Genomic DNA, 18,555 nt, shown 5'->3' on the forward strand with positions numbered 1-18,555 from the left:
TTGGTAAGATAAGTGCCCATATTGGCAGTGGGAGCCAAGCAACTTGAGGTTGCAAGAGTGATTTAACAAAATTGCACAACTAGCAAGGGGTAGCCTTCTATCTCCTAACCTAGAGGAGCTGTTTTGAGTAGTATTTAAAAATTACATGTTTGCTTTTTTTATGTTAAGTGGTAACGAGTACATCAAGATATGTATAGTAAGATGCTTATAATAAAGTTTAGAGCAGTTTTTTTAAAGGCATCAGCAAAGGGAAAGCATTGCATGGAATGAAGTGGTCACAGACATGTTTCCCCCAAGGATGTGGGATCTCCTCTGAGCCTTGATTGATGATTGAGTAAAGGGGGACTGATGGCATTCTGAGCCAGGGCTCAGCTGGAGTCAAGCCAAGGAGTCAGGAACATGCAGACGGAGATGGATAAGAGAGAGGCCCAGATGTGTAATGAGAAATGCACCTCCTTACACTGCTAGCCATGGCTTGGACAGAGATCTCCACCTCTCTGAGTCTCTGGTCCCATTAAAGTTCTCTAGCTCACCCATTCAAGAAGACTAAAGGAAATTCTGCACGCTGTTAGTCGAGCTTTATTCATCCTCGTTAGGATGAATAGCACCGTGCTGACACTGGCAACCACAAGAAAGCATAGTGGTATTGATGGTTAGGGTGCTGGAGCAGAGAACGGAGGGACTCCCCAGGGCATCTGAGGTAGCAGCGAGCAAGATCTCCATCCTCACGTCATGCCCGCCTCAGCCTAACCCCATCACACCTCCCTGCTCCACCACCGGAGGGGAGTTCTTTCTATTTGAACTATCATCTTCAACTTTCCGTTTTACTTTGTTCTTCTTTTTTTTTTTTTTTAAGATTTTATTTATTTATTCATGAGAAACACAGAGACACAGGCAGAGGGAGAAGCAGGCTTCATGCAGGGAGCCCGATGTGGGACTCCATCCCAGGACCCCGGGATCACGACCTGAGCCGAAGGCAGACGTTTAACCTCTGAGCCACACAGGTGTCCCACTTTTTACTTTGTTCTTAAAGTCGCTGCCAGGAAGCATCATCCATTTGGCAAAAAATATTAAGACACGGTCTTCCCTTAGATGCACCCAACTTTAAACTGACCTTGTAATCCATGTAGCACAGACACTTAGGAAGGAAGGCAGTGCAGTGTGGTAAAATAGTGTGAACTCCAGTAGCTGACTTGGATTTGATTCTTTGAACATCTCACTGTGTGGCCTCGGGCAAGGCAGCCAGCCTCTCCAGGTTCCAATTCTCATTATCTGTAAAATGGGAAAAATAGTACCAGTCACTTGGGGGTGATTATGAAGGTTCAGGAGAAATACATAAAGTGACTGGCACACAGCGGGTGCACTGCTCATTGCCATTACTGTTAGTCCAGTGCAAGATCATTATCAGAAGAGCCTATGACAGATGCCTGGGTGGGTCCTGGAATTGAGTCCCACATCTGGCTCCCCAAAGGGAGCCTGCTTCTCCTCTGCCTATGTCTCTGCCTCTCTCTCTGTGTCTCTCATGAATAAATAAAATAAAGTAAATAAAATAGAATAAAATAAAATAAAATAAGAAGAGACTATGAATTAACTTGCCTTAATGTTGGGGTCAGACACAGAGCACAACATTGTGAATACGTTAGAAGTCAATCATATCCATTGACTCTCTAGTCTCTTTCTGATGGTGACAGACATCATCTCTAAACACGGAGCTGAGCATGTGATTCTTATGTCACCTGCCTGAATCATGACTGGCCCATGAAGTGGGAGTGTCACTCAATTAGGCCAATCAGAGTTCTTCCCAGGATTCATATAACAAACACAAAAAGGGAGAGAGAGCCAGAGAGATACTGTTGGCTCATTAAGCTAACATTTTATAAAACCTCCAAGACTCAGCAGGCACTGAGGATGTAGGTACATTTTCCATCTTATCTCTACCAACCTCTTTGTATTAATGATTCAAAGCCACTGCAGTTGCCATCATCACCTCTTCCCCTGAGAATGTCCAGGGATCTGAAGGAAGGGTAGTGAGTGTTTCCTCCTGGAATATTTTATCAGGAATAAAAGTCATCTTTTCCTCAGTTTTCTCTTTTTTAAAATCATATTTATTTAGATATAATTAACATACCACATTATATTAGTTCCAGGTGTATGAGATAGGATTCAGTGTTTGCATATATTGCAAAATGATCACCACAGTAAGTCTAGTTAACATTCTCCATCATACACAATAACAGAATTTTTTTCTTGTGATGGGAACTCATAAGATACACTCTCTTGGCAACTTTCAAATGCAATATAGTATTATAAACTATCATCACCATGCTGTACATTACAGCTCCATACTCTTTTTTCTCATAACTGAAAGTTTGTGTCTTTTGACTCCTTTCACCCATTTCGCTCTCACTCCCCACCAACTGCTTCTGGCAACCACCAATCTGTTCTCTGTATCTATGAGCTTGGATGGTTTTGTTTTTGTTTTTGTTTTAGATTCCACATATAAGTGAGATCATTGGATTTGTCTTTCTCCATCCAGTTTTTTCACTTAGCTTAATGCCCTCATGGTCCATCCATGTTGTCATGAATTGCAAGAATGCATTTTTTTTAAGGATTTTATTTATTTATTTGACACAGAGAAAGAGAGCATAAGCAGGGGGAGCAGCAGGCAGAGAGAGAGGGGAAAGTAGGCTCCCCACTAAGCAGGAAGCCTGATGTGGAGCTCTATCCCAGGACCCTGGAATCATGACCTGAGCTGAAGGCAGACACTTAACCGACTGAGCCACCCAGGTGCCCCTCATTCATTTTTTTATGCCTGAATAATATCCTATTCTACTTATGGCTGAATAATACTCCAGTATCCTATAATATATATTCTAACATTGTAAACACACTGTTATATATCACATTTTCTTTATCCATTCATTCATTAATGGACAGTGAGGCTCTTTCCATGTCTTGACTATTGTAAATAATGCTGCAGGGAACATGGGCATGCAGATAGCTCTTTGAGTTAGTGTTTTCATTTTCTTCAATAAATACCCAGAAGTGGAATTACTGGATCACCAAGCTTCCTCTAAAGCTCACTAGCCACAGTTTTATCACATCGCAAAGGAAATGGAATTACTATGATTCATTTAGACCAAGATTTCTCCACTGTGGCACTATTGGCATTTTGGAGAAGATATTTCTGTGTCGGGAAGGCTGTCTTACAAAGTGTACAAAGTTTAGACACATCTCTGGCCCCTACCCACTAGATGCCAGTGGCAGCCCCCTTTTCATGATAACAACGTCTTTGGACATTGCCACGGAACCCTAACAGGGCAAATGCCTCCAGGTTAAAAAAAAAAAAAAACCAACACACACACACACAATGATTTGTACTAATCAGCACTCAATCCTCCCTGGAGATGGGAAAGATCATATTCCCCAAGTCAGTATCTGACATCACCAGAGTTCTGTCAGCCAGGAATGAAGCAGAGGGCTTAAGAGGGACAGAGAACATAGCCCTTGGGTCTGACATAGGCAGGAAATTGATAGAAGAGCTAACGGTACTCTCTGGAAGTAAGAAGGCCTCCGAAGAGAGACTGGGAGCTGTCCCAGCATTGGTAACATCAGCCTGTAGACAGGAAGGGGATAGAATCAGCTTTACAGAGGACCTCCGGTTTCCAGTCCTTTGGGAGCCTCTATAAGGACTTTGATTTTAATCCTTAAAAGGCTGTAGTGAAGACACTAAAAATGGGCCATTTGACCCCAAGAGGGTTAAAACAGGATCCATGATATAGACCTTGCAGGAGACAAGACACTTTTTCTTGTTCCATGGATCCTTTTGGCAGTCTGGGGAAGATTAATGGGTCCCTTCTCAGGATAATGTTTTGAACTGCATAAAATAGAATATCAATATTTGTAGTTGTTTTGGGACAGTGCAAGGATGCCAATGAGTTCCTTCTGTCTGAGGACTTAGATGGGAGAAGTGGTTAAAGGGATCCTGGGGGGATTTTCTGCTCCATATAAATTTGGGCTTTCAAAGCCTCCTCAAACTAATTGATTTTTAATTCTTATTTTTCTCATTAAAAATTGAATGTATACTGATGGGGGAAAATTGAGAGAATATAGAAAAGTATAAAGAAAAAATATTGTTCATATTCCAATCACTCGGAAATAATCACCATCAACATTTTTATTGGTCCTTCAGACTTGTGCATTTATATACATATACACATACATACAAAGACATACATAGAGGTACAATTTTTTTCACCAGAATAAGACAGTGCATAATTATTTATCAAATAAAAATTATTTTTTTCATTTAGTAGTTAAGGAACATCTTTCTGCATTAGAAAATAGTAATCTAGGGTCACCTGGGTGGCTCAGTCAGTTAAATGTCTGAATTCAGCTGAATTCAGTTCTGGGGTGGAGCTCCAGCTCGGGGGTCCCTGTTCCGTGGGGAGCCTCCTTCTCCCTCTCTGCTGTTCTTTACCCCACCCCCCACTTGTACTCTCTTCTCAGTCTTGTGCCTCTCTCATGCTCTCTCTCTCTGTCTCAAATAAATTAATAAAATCTTTTTTTGAAAAAGAAAATAGTAACCTAGATTGGGGACAGCAAACTGTGTTTCACAAGACAAATCAGGCCCTCTGCCTGTTGAGTAAAGTTTTATTGAAACACAACCATGCCTATTTGTTTACATATTGCTTTCTCATTACAATGGCAAAATTGAGTACTGTTAACCCTTGAACAACATGAGTTTGAACTGCGCTGTCCACTTACATGTGGATTTTTAAAAATAAATATAGTATAAGACTGTTTATGTATTTCTCTTCCTTATGATTTTCTTAATAACATTCTCAATAGTAGTCTATTAGTAGCTAAGTTTTGGGTGAGTCAAAAGTTATATGCAAGGGGCACCTGGCTGCCTGAGTATTTAGAACATGTAACTCTTGATCTCAGGGTTGTGAGTTCAAGTCCCACATTGGGTGTAGAGGTTACTTAAAACTAATTTTTTTTTAAAAGTTATATGCAGATTTTTACCTCAGAGGGGTTCAGCACCCTTATTCCGTACATTGTTCAAGGGTCAACTATAGTTGTGACCCAGAATGTATGGCCCATGAACCTATCATATTTATTATCTGAAACTTTATAGAAAAGATTTGGGGACCGTGAGCTAGATCATGGATTTTAAAACCTGAGGGTTTATGAATTTGGGGGAAGAAAAAGATGATATATTTATTTTCACTGACTCTAACTGACATTTAACATCTCTTCCAGTTGTTGATATAGACGACAAATCACAGTCATGTTAGCAGTACCTGTGAATTTGTTTCGAGCCTGTCATGCATATCTTGATGTGTTTATGTTTACCAGTACTTTAAAATTATAATTATTAGACCTATTAGATCTTATTTTGTGCCTATAACAAGAATGACATTTATTAGTATATTACAACTTTTTAAATGTCTGATACTTTTATTTCCACATACTGTTTTCTTTGCAATCCTGTGTATTCTGTTTTATACAGTTAAAAACATTATTGTGAGAAAGGATCCATTAGGTTTCTCCAAACTGCCAAAGGGATCCATAGAATAAGAAAAGTTTAAGAATTCCTGATGTAGGTAACTTTTTTTTTTTTTTAAAGTAGGATCCATGCCCAACATGGGGCTTGAACTCACAATCCCAGGACTGAAAGTTGCATGCTCTACCATCTGAGCCAGCCAGGTACTCCTGGCTAATTCTTAATGTAATTAATTAATGTAAGAATTACTTAATGTAATTCTTTTTTTTTTTAAAGATTTTATTTACTCATTCATTCAAGACACAGAGAGAGAGTGAGAGATAGAGATAGAGACACAGGCAGAGGGAGAAGCAGCCCCCACGCAGGAAGCCCGACATGGGACTCGATCCCAGGTCTCCAGGATCATGACCTGGTCCGAAGGCAGTGCTAAACCCCTGAGCCACCCGGGCTGCCCACTTAATGTAATTCTTAATGAAGCTACATAGTATTCCATTGCTATTTAACCAATATGCAATCTATTTCAAAATTTTCATTCCTTTTCTTAAAAAATATTTTTAATCTCATGTTGTACACAAATCTTTATGTACTTGTCCAATTGTTTACTTAGAATGCATCTCTTAAAATGAATTGTTGGATCAATTGTGATACACTTTTTTCTCAAGTCCCCTGATGCTGTTGCCAAACATTTAATAATAACAAGAATGATGGTGGTGGTAATATGAACCTAGTGCTTATTTAGTGCCACACACTATACTAAGCATTTTTTACATAATAGCTAATTTAATCCTCTGAGGACACCGTTATCATCCCCTTGTACAGAAGAACAAACTGAAACAGAGAAGGAAATTCTCCCAAAGTCACACAGCTGCCAAGTAGCAGAGCTTGGATTTAAACTCAGGCAGAGAGGGGATCCCTGGGTGGCTCAGCGGTTTAGTGCCTGCCTTGGGCCCGGGGCGTGATCCTAGAGTCCTGGGATTGAGTCCCATGTCGGGCTCCCTGCATGGAGCCTGCTTCTCCCTCTGCCTGTGTCTTTGCCTCTCTCTCTCTCTCATGAATAAATAAATAAAATCTAAAAATAAAATAAAATAAACTCAGGCAGGATGGCTTCACAGTTCTCAGTTTCCAGAAGACACTCAGAAAGCCCACTGCAAAGAAGCTGAGATACGATGACAACTCCTTGTCAGCCCAGACAAGACCAGGCAGGGTGAGTATCACAGGACAAAGGAGGAAGGGAACAAGTAGGAGGGATAGTGGAAGGATAATGTGGCACCAGAACAGAGTGGTCAGAGGGAAGGAAAAAGCCCAGATATATGGACATAGATATAGATACAGATACAGATATATATAGATTACAGATTTTCCAATTACTCTGTGTGTGTGTGTGTGTGTGTGTGTGTACACATGTGTAAATCTGTAAAGACTTCAAATACATTAGGGAATGCCTGGAGCTGGCTGACTGGGGAATCGAGGTGTGCCACTTAAAAGGAATCTCTTTTCAAGGTGAAAGATGTTTTAAAATTGATTGTGGTGATGGTTGCACAGTTCTGTGGATATATTGAATTGTATACTAATAATTATTGAATTGTATACTTTAAATGGATGAATTATATGGTTTGTGAATTATATCTCAATGATGCTCTTCTCTCAAAAGGGATGTCTTGGGCAGCCCCGGTGGCTCAGCGGTCTAGCGCTGCCTTCGGCCCAGGGTGAGATCCTGGAGACCTGGGATCGAGTCCCACGTCAGGCTCCCTGCATGGAGCCTGCTTCTCCCTCTGCCTGTGTCTCTGCCTCTCTCTCTCTCTCTATGTCTCTCATGCATAAATAAATAAAATCTTTTAAAAAAAAAAAAGGGATGTCTTAGATGTTGTATCTAATCATCTAAGACAAGAAGGTGAATCATGAAGACTGTCATATGATGACCGAAAGAGTATCCAGGGCAGGGAGTCAGAACCCCTCACCTACGCCCATGTGAACATCTGATCCCGCATCCATTAACAGCACCTACACTACCTACTTAGCCCAAAGTTTAGTTGAGATGGTAACATGACCACCTACTCTTTCATGTCACAATTTAGTGATTGCCTACTATGCACCAGGTATTGTTCCAGGTGCTGGGATATAAGAGTGCAAAAACAGGTGCAGTCTGCTCTCAGGAAGCCTTTTGTAGCAGAAGAGACAGGCAGTAACTAATTAAACAAATAAATATAGTGGATAATGTTAAGTGTAAGAAGAAAAACAAAGCCAGGTCATGCATTAGAGAGCAATGGCTCTTACACATACCCAGTAGCACATGATACATGGAAGTGCTATTCAGAAAAGGCTGAAATGATGAAGTGGCATTGGAATGATCTGAGAAATAAGATAAATGAGCAACTGTTATGAACTGCAGAGTATTAAAGAACACTTATTACTACTGATGACATAACTACATATATGTACCCTGTATGACATAACTATAAATTTCAGATTTCTCTTTTTATCAATAATTATATCCGTGATGGACTGAATTGTGCCTCCCCAAAATTCATATGCTGAGGCTCTAACCACCAGTGTGACTGTATTTGGAAACTGGGCCTTTAGAGAGGTGATTAAGCCGGGAGCCTGCTTCTCCCTCTCCCTCTGCCACTCCCCCCACCTCTCTCTCTCAATTAAGTAAGTTAAAAAATTAAAAAGATACTTTGTGCATTTTCATCTGGGGAAGTTATTTTCTCAATGTGCTAACACAGGGTCAACTTTTATAAACATTAATGGACACCCAAGAGGAGAAAATAGTTTCAATATACAAAATACATATTAAATCTTATTAAGTTTATTTTTCAAATTCTCTCATCTATTTATATTTTCTAAATAGTAGATTTGTGAACGTATATGAAGAATGTTTTTACACCTCCCACAACAGCTGCCTCCTATCTATTTCTCCTTCTTTCTGGATCTGTGATAAGTACGTTTAGGTTGTTGACTATTCTCTTTGCTATGGATTCTAACTGTCATCAGTATAAAATTATCTCTTTTGTCCCATTAATGCTCTCTGCCTCAGGTTTTATATTGTCAGAAAATAATTTTGCCATCTCTATGCCTTTTCATTTGCAGTTACCAGAAAAACTTTACTCATCCTTTAATTTCTAAACTTTTCTAATTCCTTATAGGTGTGTATTTTCTTTTGGCACTTTTAACCTCTGTCAATTCATTTTGAAGAGCGTTTTCTTTTTTCCCTTTTTTGGGGGAAGCAGGCAGCACTATTTCATAACTGTGAGTTGTTTTCCTAATCCTGCATCATTTGATTTACAGTTGGTGAAAATCCCTCTGATACTTTGCACCTCATCATCTATCAGAACCGGTTTCTATCTTTTTCATAGTTTTTCTAAGTGTTTAAGGGGAAGTTGACAGATTTTGTGTTAGGGCCTGCAGGCAGATGCCATTTTAAATTAGAGTCTGTATAGCCAAATGTTCATTCCTCATCACAACTTCATAACTGAACCTTGTAACTTAACACAAAAATCACGTCACTGCTGGAGAGTGAACTCCAATCATATATTCACTCAAGATTCAAATCACCTTCAAGTAAGCCTGATAGAAAACTATTACTAATTCAGGGCAGCTTAACAAGTTGTCACTGGCCTGCCACACACCAGGCTAGTTTTCACTTATGTATTCACTTAACAAAAGGGTATTGGGGGGCACCTGGGTGGCTCAGCGGTTGAGCGTCTGCCTTTGGCTCAGGGTATGATCCTGGGGTCCTGAGATCAAGTCCAGCATCAGGCTCCCCGCGGGCAGCCTGCTTCTCCCTCTGCCTACGTCTCTGCCTCTCTCTCTGAGTCTCTCATGAATAAATAAATTTTAAAAAATCTTTTTAAAAAAAGGGGTATCGGACACTCACTTTGTACTGGATACTATTATGGACTCTGGAGATAAAGTGGAGAACAAGACAAAAAGTTTGTGTCCTCATGGAGAATACATTTTAGTAGGAAAAAAGATTAAACAATAAAGAATTTAAAAATAAAGATATAATCCTAGGTAGTGATGGTCACATATAGAAAAATTGACTTAGAGAAAGTAGATGAGGTAGTTATTTGAGGGGAGGTGGTCAGGGAAGTAACATTTGAGCAGAGCCCTGACTGAAGGAAGAGCTAGGGAAGGGTTAGGAACAGAATGATCCAGGCAGAGGGAGCTGCATTAGCACCACAGCCCTAAGACATGAACAGACTATCTTGAATGAACATTAAGATTCCTCTTGCGACGCTCAATCACGATTCAAAGCCCAGTGGCTGCTCTGGGCTCACATGCTCTCCTTCTGGCATCCAGAGAGAGGAAAGCAGGACAATGTGTCATCTCTCTCCGACTTCTACTGTAGGAGGTAGAGCTCATGCCATTGGCGATTCTCCAAATTAGAAAGGGGAGAGCCGCTGAACAAGTGTCTACTACAGTTCCCTCCTTTCACTGTCCAACATGCCTTTTCATACTTATATTTTTAAAAAATATTTCCAACTAATATTATGCAGCCAGATTCCAGACAGCCGCAAGCATCTTTACCCACTTACCAGAGGAAGGCAGCAGAAAGTCTCTTCATTTCCTACATCCTCATCTCAAAGTCCAGGGTTTGTGCATGAAGGCTATTCTTTTGGATCTCATTATGCAATGTCTGCGCTCCATTGCAAAGTCAACCAATAAGACACATCCTGTATAACAGTGGAACAGGAAGAAAGAAGACAGACAAGAGAAATTAATAAACATGAGCATATATAAATATGCACACATTTTATTACAAAAGGATACCAAAGTAAATACAAGATATTGGAATATTTACAAATGGTTTTTAGTCTAAAATGTTTTTTTAAAAAAAATAAAAATTAAATTAAAAAAATAAAATGTTTTTAAAAATCTGTTACATTTAGGAGACAAAGTACACATTTCAATTAAGGTTGCCAAAATTTTAGATCAAATTTATTTTAATAAAGCTGACTTAGAAAATTAACTACTCACTACTCCTAGTTTAGGGGTATGAACTGATTGATGTCTGATAAGATTAACAGAAGTTGCAACAACAACAAAATATAAGTTCAGTTTTTTCACCTTTTGAAGGATTTAATTTGTTTTAAATTTTAATTCCAATAGTTAACTTAATGTTATATTAGTTTCAGGTGTACAATATGGTGGTTTAACAATTCTATACACTACTCAGTACCCATCATGATGAGTATATTTTTAATCCCCATCACCTATTTCACCCATCCTCTTACCCACCTCCTCTCTGCTAACCATCAGCTTGTTCTCTACAGTTAAGAGTCTATTTGTTGGTTTTCCTCTCTCTCTTTTTTCCCCCTTTGTTGATTTGTTTTGTTGTTTTAAATTCCATATATGAGCAAAATCATATGGTATTTGTCTTTCTCTGACTGACTTATTTCATTTTGCATTATACTCTCTAGATCCATCCATGCCATTGCAAGTGGCAAGATTTCATTCTTTTTTATGGCTGAGTGATAGTCCCATTGTATATACATACTGCATTTTCTTTATCCATTCATCTATTGGCAGACACTTGGGCTGCTTCCATAATTTGGCTAGCATCAATGAAAGGATTTTAAGTATTTTTGATCAAAAGTTCATTGTACATCAAAAGAAACAGCATGTTGGGGTGCCTGGGTGGCTCGGTCAGTTGAGTGTCCAACTCTTGGTTTCAGCTCAGGTCATGATCCTAGGCTCCGTGCTGGGTGTGGTACCTGCTTGGGATTCTCTCTCTCCCTCTCCCTCTGCCCCTCCCCCTTAAAAAAAATAAAAGAAGAAGAAAAAGAAAGACACAGCATGTAAAATTTACCACCAAAATGGTATTTCAATAAATAAGGAAATTGCAACAAGAAACAGAATCCTTTGCAGGACAGAAACTGTTCTCCAAAGTAATTGAACCGTTTTACATTCATACCAGCAATGTGTCAGTTTCTCCATGCTCTTGTCAATACTTATCATTGTCCGTATTTTTTTTTTTATTACAGCTATTTTACTGAGTATGAATTAGCCTCCCATTGTGGTTTTGATTTGCATTTCCCTAATGCCTAATGGTATTAACACCTTTCGTGTATTATTTTTTTTTAAAGATTTTATTTATGTATTCATGAGAATACACAGAGAGGAGAGAGAGGCAGAGACACAGGCAGACGGAGAAGCAGGCTCCATGCAGGGAGCCTGACGTGGGACTCAATCTGGGGTCTCCAGGATCACACCCTGGGCTGAGGCAGTGCTAAGCCGCTGAGCCACCTGGGCTGCCCCCTTTCGTGTATTATTGATCATCAGTATATTTACTTCAGTGAAATATCTTCTCAGATCTTTCAGTCATTACTTAATTGGGTTATTACTGACTTGTAAAGATACAAGTCCTTTACAAGATAGAGATTTACAAACATTTTCTTTCAGTATGTGGCTCATCTGTTTCACTTCTTAACAGTGCCATTTAAAATGTAAAAATTTTTTAAAAAATTTTTTAAATAAATAAAAAAATTTTAAAAAATGAAATGTAAAAATTTTTAATTTTTATGAAGTTCAGCTTATCATTTTTCTTTCCTTTATCAACTGTCCCTTTGAGTGTCCCATTCAAGCATTTTGATTTTTGTTCAAGGAAGACAACACAATTTTGACTAAAAAATACATAATAGATACATTTTTCTTCCCTTCTCACCAATTTTGAAAAAAACCTCATATTATGGTGGCAACACTCTCCTAATGTAGCATCTGCTTTGCAAGGTAAAAAATAGTCACTGGGGAAAACATTTTGTTATCAGGGCACATCAAGCCTGCAGGTCATTATCAGGGTAGTTTTTGCCTATGTATCAATTCATCACCTACCTGTACCTTCCATCGGATTTCTTGGAGAGCTTTGCACCATTGGCTTAGTTCTATAGCACCTGGGGAAATGCTCCTTTTGAAAGCAAAGGTCAAACTATGCATGCTCAGCCCCACTGAAGCTACAATGAGACATCAGAAAATGAGAGACAGTTCTATTTAAGAGCCCATCTGTAGAGCCACACAGGGCTTGAGTCACTGCTGTGAAACTTCTGAGCAACAAGAACTGGAGCAAGTTCTTTAGTGTCTCTGAACCACAGATGGTCCTTGAATGAGATGGTAACAGTTACAGTTAGGCTAGGTTTGACCGTACCCACTAGGCCCTCCAGAAATGTTGGCCATCGTTGTTTTCGTAATTATTATTGCTACCATCAATACTTAACTAGGACCAGCAAGAAAGAACCCCAGCATGTCAGCTCTCAGAAACTCCCTTGGAATCTAGGTTTTAACAATGCTTAGGAAATCAGAGCTATTCCTTGTTACTCGATGTGGCACCTGGACCAGCCGCAGCAACATCACCCAGCAGCTTGTTAGAAATGCCAAATTTCAGGACGCCTGGGTAGCTCAGTGGGTGAACATCTGCCTTTGGTTGAGGGGATGATCCTGGATCCAGGGATTGAGTCCTGCATCGGGCTCCCTGCAGGGAGCCTGCTTCTCCCTCTGCCTGTGTCTCTGCCTCTCTCTCTCCTAAATAAATAAATAAAATATTAGAAAAAAGATATGCAGAATCTCAGACTCTACCTAGATCTGCTGAACCAGAGTCTGGGTGATTTGTGTGCCATTTGTAGTTCAGGAGATGCTAGAATCTTCCTAGCTTGGGGGGAAGAGTGAACACTCTGTGGGGCTCCTCCTCCTTGGACTCTATGCACTGCTTGGCTGCTAAACAATTCTCCCTTCATTTAACTGGTGCTCCTCAAGGAGATCATGGTTTGGCTGAGTTTTTTTTTTTTTTTAAATCTCCGTAAAGGGGGTTAGAGAGTCCTGTCTTATCTTAGGGGCACCATTACAGTTAATCAGAATTTCTGCCAAGAGGGGGTTTGCTGTGCCCTTTCAAAGAAAAAGATAATAGACAATTAGCATAGACAAGATATGGGCAGATAAGTAGAAGAAGTACATTGGTTTTCCTCTCCTCAGGAATGAATTAACAGGCTGATGAAACCAGCTATCAAAACCCTCAGTTAATCTTTTAAAGAAAGAGTCATCATCTGCTTAAAGAGTTTAAATGTGAAGTATGGCCTTTCAGACGGATATTTGTGGATTGGGGCTCTTTCCAAAATCACAGGCCCTTCTCAAAAAGAAGTCATCTTTTCCAGTATAAATTAATAAAAAAGATAAGACTTGGACTTCACTTAAATGCTAGACTCATCTGTCCCCAAGTCCTTAAAAAGCAGTGCCTCCAACAGGAAAACAGAGTCCCTTCTCGTGTTTTTTTGATTTAGAAGCCCCAGAGAAAAGTGTGGGAAAAATCACACTTGAAAATCACACACTCGGGATTGTGTTTTGCTGAAACCAAAACTGGGATTTGCCCAGAAATTTCTCAGATCAAGGGTAGGGAGGAAGAGAACGGGAGGGAGAGAGTTAAATGGTGAATTCCACAAGCAAGGTTTCCCAACGTTTTTTTTTTTTTTTCCCTTAACCCTCTCCCCTATATAAACCAGCAATTAAAACACAGCTGGATAAGCTATAGTAACTGAAGGCAAGGCATATGAAGGCTTTGGGGGCAACTCCTCATCTATGCTGAATCTTGCAGGACAAATAGGAGTTTGGTAGAAGAAGAGGAAATGTGGCCAAGAGGACAATTTTTAAAAATTGAGCTGTAATTAAACAAACTGAAACAAAGCAAAACATCAAGCTCTTAATGCAGAGAACAAACCGGTGGCTGCCAGAGGGGCAGGAGTGGGGGTGGGGAATGGGCAAAAGAGATAAAGGGATTAAGAGGTACCAACTGCCAGTTATAAAACAGGTAAGTCACGGAGACGAAAAGTACAGCCTACGGAACATAGTCGATAACATGGTATGGTGACAGATGGTGACTACACTTGTCGTGGTGAGCACTGAGTAATGTAGAGAATTGTCGAGTCAGTGTGTTCTACACCTGAAACCAATATAATATTGTGTGTTAATTATATTTCAATTTTAAAAAATGAAGTAAAGCTTAAAAAATTGAGCTGTAATTCACACACCACAAAAAAATTGAGCTGTAATTCACATACCACAATCTTTAAAGATACACAGTTTTTTAGTATATTTACAAAGTGGGGCAACCATTACTACCGTCTCATTCCACGATATTCTTCACTCCAAAAAGAATCCCAGATGTCCAGGTGGCTCAGCCGGTTAAATGTCTGCATTTGGCTCAGATCATGATCCTGGGACCCTTGGGACCTAGGCAGGCAACATGCTCCCTGCTCAATGGGGACCCTGCTTCTCCTTCTTCCTCTACCACTAGTCCCTGCTTGTGTTTTCTCTCTCTTTGTTTGTCAAATAAATAAAATCTTAAAAAAAAAAAAACTAATAAAAGTAGACCAAAGGAATCCTTTCACCACGTTGTAGAATGTGCTGGGATTTTGTTTTATTCCAGTATGCTGAGGCCAACAGATCAGGAGACAATTGTCACTGAAAAGATTGTTGCTCACAGTTCCCTGGGGGAGGGGGCATGCCACACCATGCCAGGCTGTACGGGCAAGTACTAGGGTGGGCAGGAGGCAGAGAATGAGGGAAAAGCCTGGGCCAGAGCCTTTACTGTAGTTTTCTTGGCACAGAATGGGCAAGTCAGGGAGGCTGATCAGGTTTAGGATTGGATAGTTTGAGTAATTACGGTGGGTTCTGGGCTCTAAGGTGGTCCCTAGTTCTCTGGTATATGGCCCAGGGTGATTTAGGGCTGGGGAATAATGTCTGGGACTGCAGGAGACTGATATAAGGAGGTGAATGGGGGGTTTTGGACTCAGGAAGAATTGGTTTGCATATCAAAGATGTGCACTCAGGCAAGGTGTTTGCTATCCCCAGGAATTAGCTAACCTGGGGTGGGGGTGGGGTGGGTCAGTCTCCCTGGTTCCCTGAGGCCCCAGAATGTCAAAGCATCATCACAAATGTGGAAAATAACATGATTGATACACTTCAGTCAAGCTCATCAACTGGGATACACATCTTAGAAAATCAGACCAGCGTCTGAAATAAAATACATTTTTGCTTCTTTCTAGACATATATATTTTTAGCCTTGTTTTAAGCAATCACATCCGTGAAATGGTGGGTCTAATAGGCTCAGTATCTTTTCCAAGCAAATATTAAAGTACATATATAACAAGACTACCTAAACCAGGTCATAGACCACCAGGATTTTTTGCGTGCTACAGTGGGAAGCACTGACCTAGCTCATCTTCTTCATTTTACAGAGGAGAAATGTGAAGGCCAGGAAGGGCAAATGACTCACCCAAGATCATTTAACTATTTGTGGCAAAAGAAGAGTTCAAACTCAACCCAATGCATTTCCTCCTCTGCATGGTGGTGCTCACAGAAACTACTTTGAGTCACTTGACCAGTGACCCCTTGTGTTTTTCTGATGGTTTACTGGTCCAATTATCTCTTTAGAACTATGAATATTATGAGCCTGAAAATAAAAGCACTTCCCCTGGTGTATATCTTCAATGAATTCTTCATTGTCTACCTTAGGTCACTATGGAATGGGGGGGGAGGTCTTCCTCAGATCTTGTTCCAGAGAGCAAACAACTTGCCTAAGGAAGTTGGAACCTCAGATTTCCAATGACTAGCACATCCCTTGCTTGGAAAACTGAGCCAGGAGTGCTTAGTATAATCCTGTCCTCAGAAAGTCTGATTCAATTAAAAAAATCCAAAGATCAGAATTTAAAGAAGTGATTAGTATTGTGGCACTAATAGTAATGACTCACCACTGATATTTGTAACACGTGATGTATTTCTCATCGTGCTTTGTAATAAAAAAATTTCTGTGCCTCCTTTATAAAATTGGAACAAAAATACATAAATTTTCAAGCCCTGCATCTAAACCCAACAAATTGGAATTGACACAGAAAGTTAGCCCTGTCAAAACATCACTTATATTCTGAGATGACTTCTGGATGAGGAGAGGAAAGAATGCTATCACTGGAACAGTGGTATTTCCCCAAACCCAGTTTAGACACATAGGAGAATTCTCCATCCAGTGTGTCATGGTAAAAATTGCAATGTCTGGAGCCACCATTTGCATGCAATCCCCTCATTTAACAGATGAGGAAACTAAAGCTCAAGAGGTTAAGTAAGTTGATCAAGGTCCCCCCGGTGGAGAGAGACCATTCTGAGACTGTGGTTTTCCTGTAGCAGGAAAATAGAACCACAGCCTAATGGAGACAAAGCTCATGAGAATCCTGTCAACTCCTAATTCTCAACACACTGGGCAGTGGTGCTCCAAAAATATCATTCACTAATTGAGATCTGTACTCGTTTCCTATCATTGCTGTAACAAATTATCATAAAGCTAGCAGCTTCAACAGCACAAGTTCATTATCTTACAGTTCTGGAGGTCAGAAGTCTGACACAGGTCTCACCAGGCTAGACTTGAGGTGTCAGCGGGGCTATGTTCCTTTCTGGAGGTTTTTACAGGAGGATCCATTTGCTTGCTTTTCTGGGTTGTTGGCAAAATTGAGTTATTTGCAAGTGTAGGACCAACGTTCCAGATTTTTGGCTGACTGTAGATTTTGAGGTTGGCTGCATTCCTTGGCTCCTAGACCCTTCCTCTAATTTCAAAGCGATGGCAGCTATAGACCTGATCACGTCTATCTCTGTCTCTTCTTCCGTGTTCACCTCTCTCTCTGACCACACCTGGGAAATGATCTCCATGTAAAGGATGCACGTGATGAAAGAGTGCCCATCTGGAAAATGCAGAATGATCTTTCCATCTCAGAGTCTTTACCATTAATCACATCTGCAGAGTCCCCTTTGCCACAGAAGCTAGCATATTCACACATCCCAGGGACTAGGACCTGGATATTTCTGGGGGTCATTCTTCTGCCAGCCGAGCCAGTTCCTCCTGTATCCACTCCTACCAGGGAAGAAGTCAGAATGAATCTCTAGCTCTCCAACTTCATAACTGGCTCATTCCTTATCCATTAACTCCATTTTCAATCCCACTGGTTTAATTTCTTCCAAGGCACTGGAGGAACATCCCTTCCCTGTTCAAAAAAGTGGATGGCTCCTCCTTGTCCAGTTAAATGAATCTAACTCCTCACCCCAGTGAGGAGTATCAAGGCCTTCAGTGATACATTATTTCATTTCAACTTCTCTTTTGTTCATATCACCATACATCTCTCCTGCAACCCATTTTCTTTGTTAAAATGGACTCCTCCATCTTCCCCACAGCCATCAGACACTCTCTTACCTCTGTGCCTTTACCTGCATTATTTTCTCTGCTTTATTCCCTCATCTTTGAGTTTCCTAATCCTAAAGTGTTCCAAACTCACCTCAAATGTGACCACTTCCTGGAAACCTTCCCTGTTTCTTACCACCATCATTCAGGCTGGAAACAAAGTTTTCTTCTGATTTCTTTTTTTTTTTTTTCTGATTTCTTATGGCTCTCATGTACCCCTTTTTATTAAAACTAAGCAGGTTCTAATTATCTGTTGCTACACGACAAACTACACCAAAATGTAGTGGCTTAAATCTACCATCTATTATTACTGTATTTCATGATTCTCTGGGTCAAAAGTCTGGTCAGGCACAGTGGGGATGACATATCTTCGTTCCTTGATTTCTGGCACCTGGCTGAGTTGACTTGGGTGTTTCTCTTGCTCACCCTCTCCCCAGAGTATTTCCACATGCTTAGCTCGGGCTTCCTCACAGCATGGTGGCCTTGGGATAGTGGGAATGTTTACAAGGCAGCTCAGGACTCCGGTAGACCAAAATGGAAGCTGTGAGTCCATGCAGAGGCAGGCCTGGACCTGGCATAGCATCACTCTGTCTTACTTCATCACCCAAACTATCACACACCAGATTCAAGGGAAGGAGAAGTGGATCCCCACTATCCTATGGGAAGAATATCAAAGAATTTTACAACATCTTTTAAATAACATAAATCATTTTCTAGGTACTTTGATACATGCCTGATCTTTTCTCTAAGACTATGAGTTCCGAGTGTAATCCATTGAGTAGCTGTCAAAGCACAGTGATTTGCCCATAATAGGAACTCAGTAAATTTTTTTGTGTT

The sequence above is a fragment of the Canis lupus genome, chromosome 20 (genome assembly GCF_011100685.1).
Source record: "Canis lupus familiaris isolate Mischka breed German Shepherd chromosome 20, alternate assembly UU_Cfam_GSD_1.0, whole genome shotgun sequence".
NCBI lineage: Eukaryota > Metazoa > Chordata > Mammalia > Carnivora > Canidae > Canis > Canis lupus.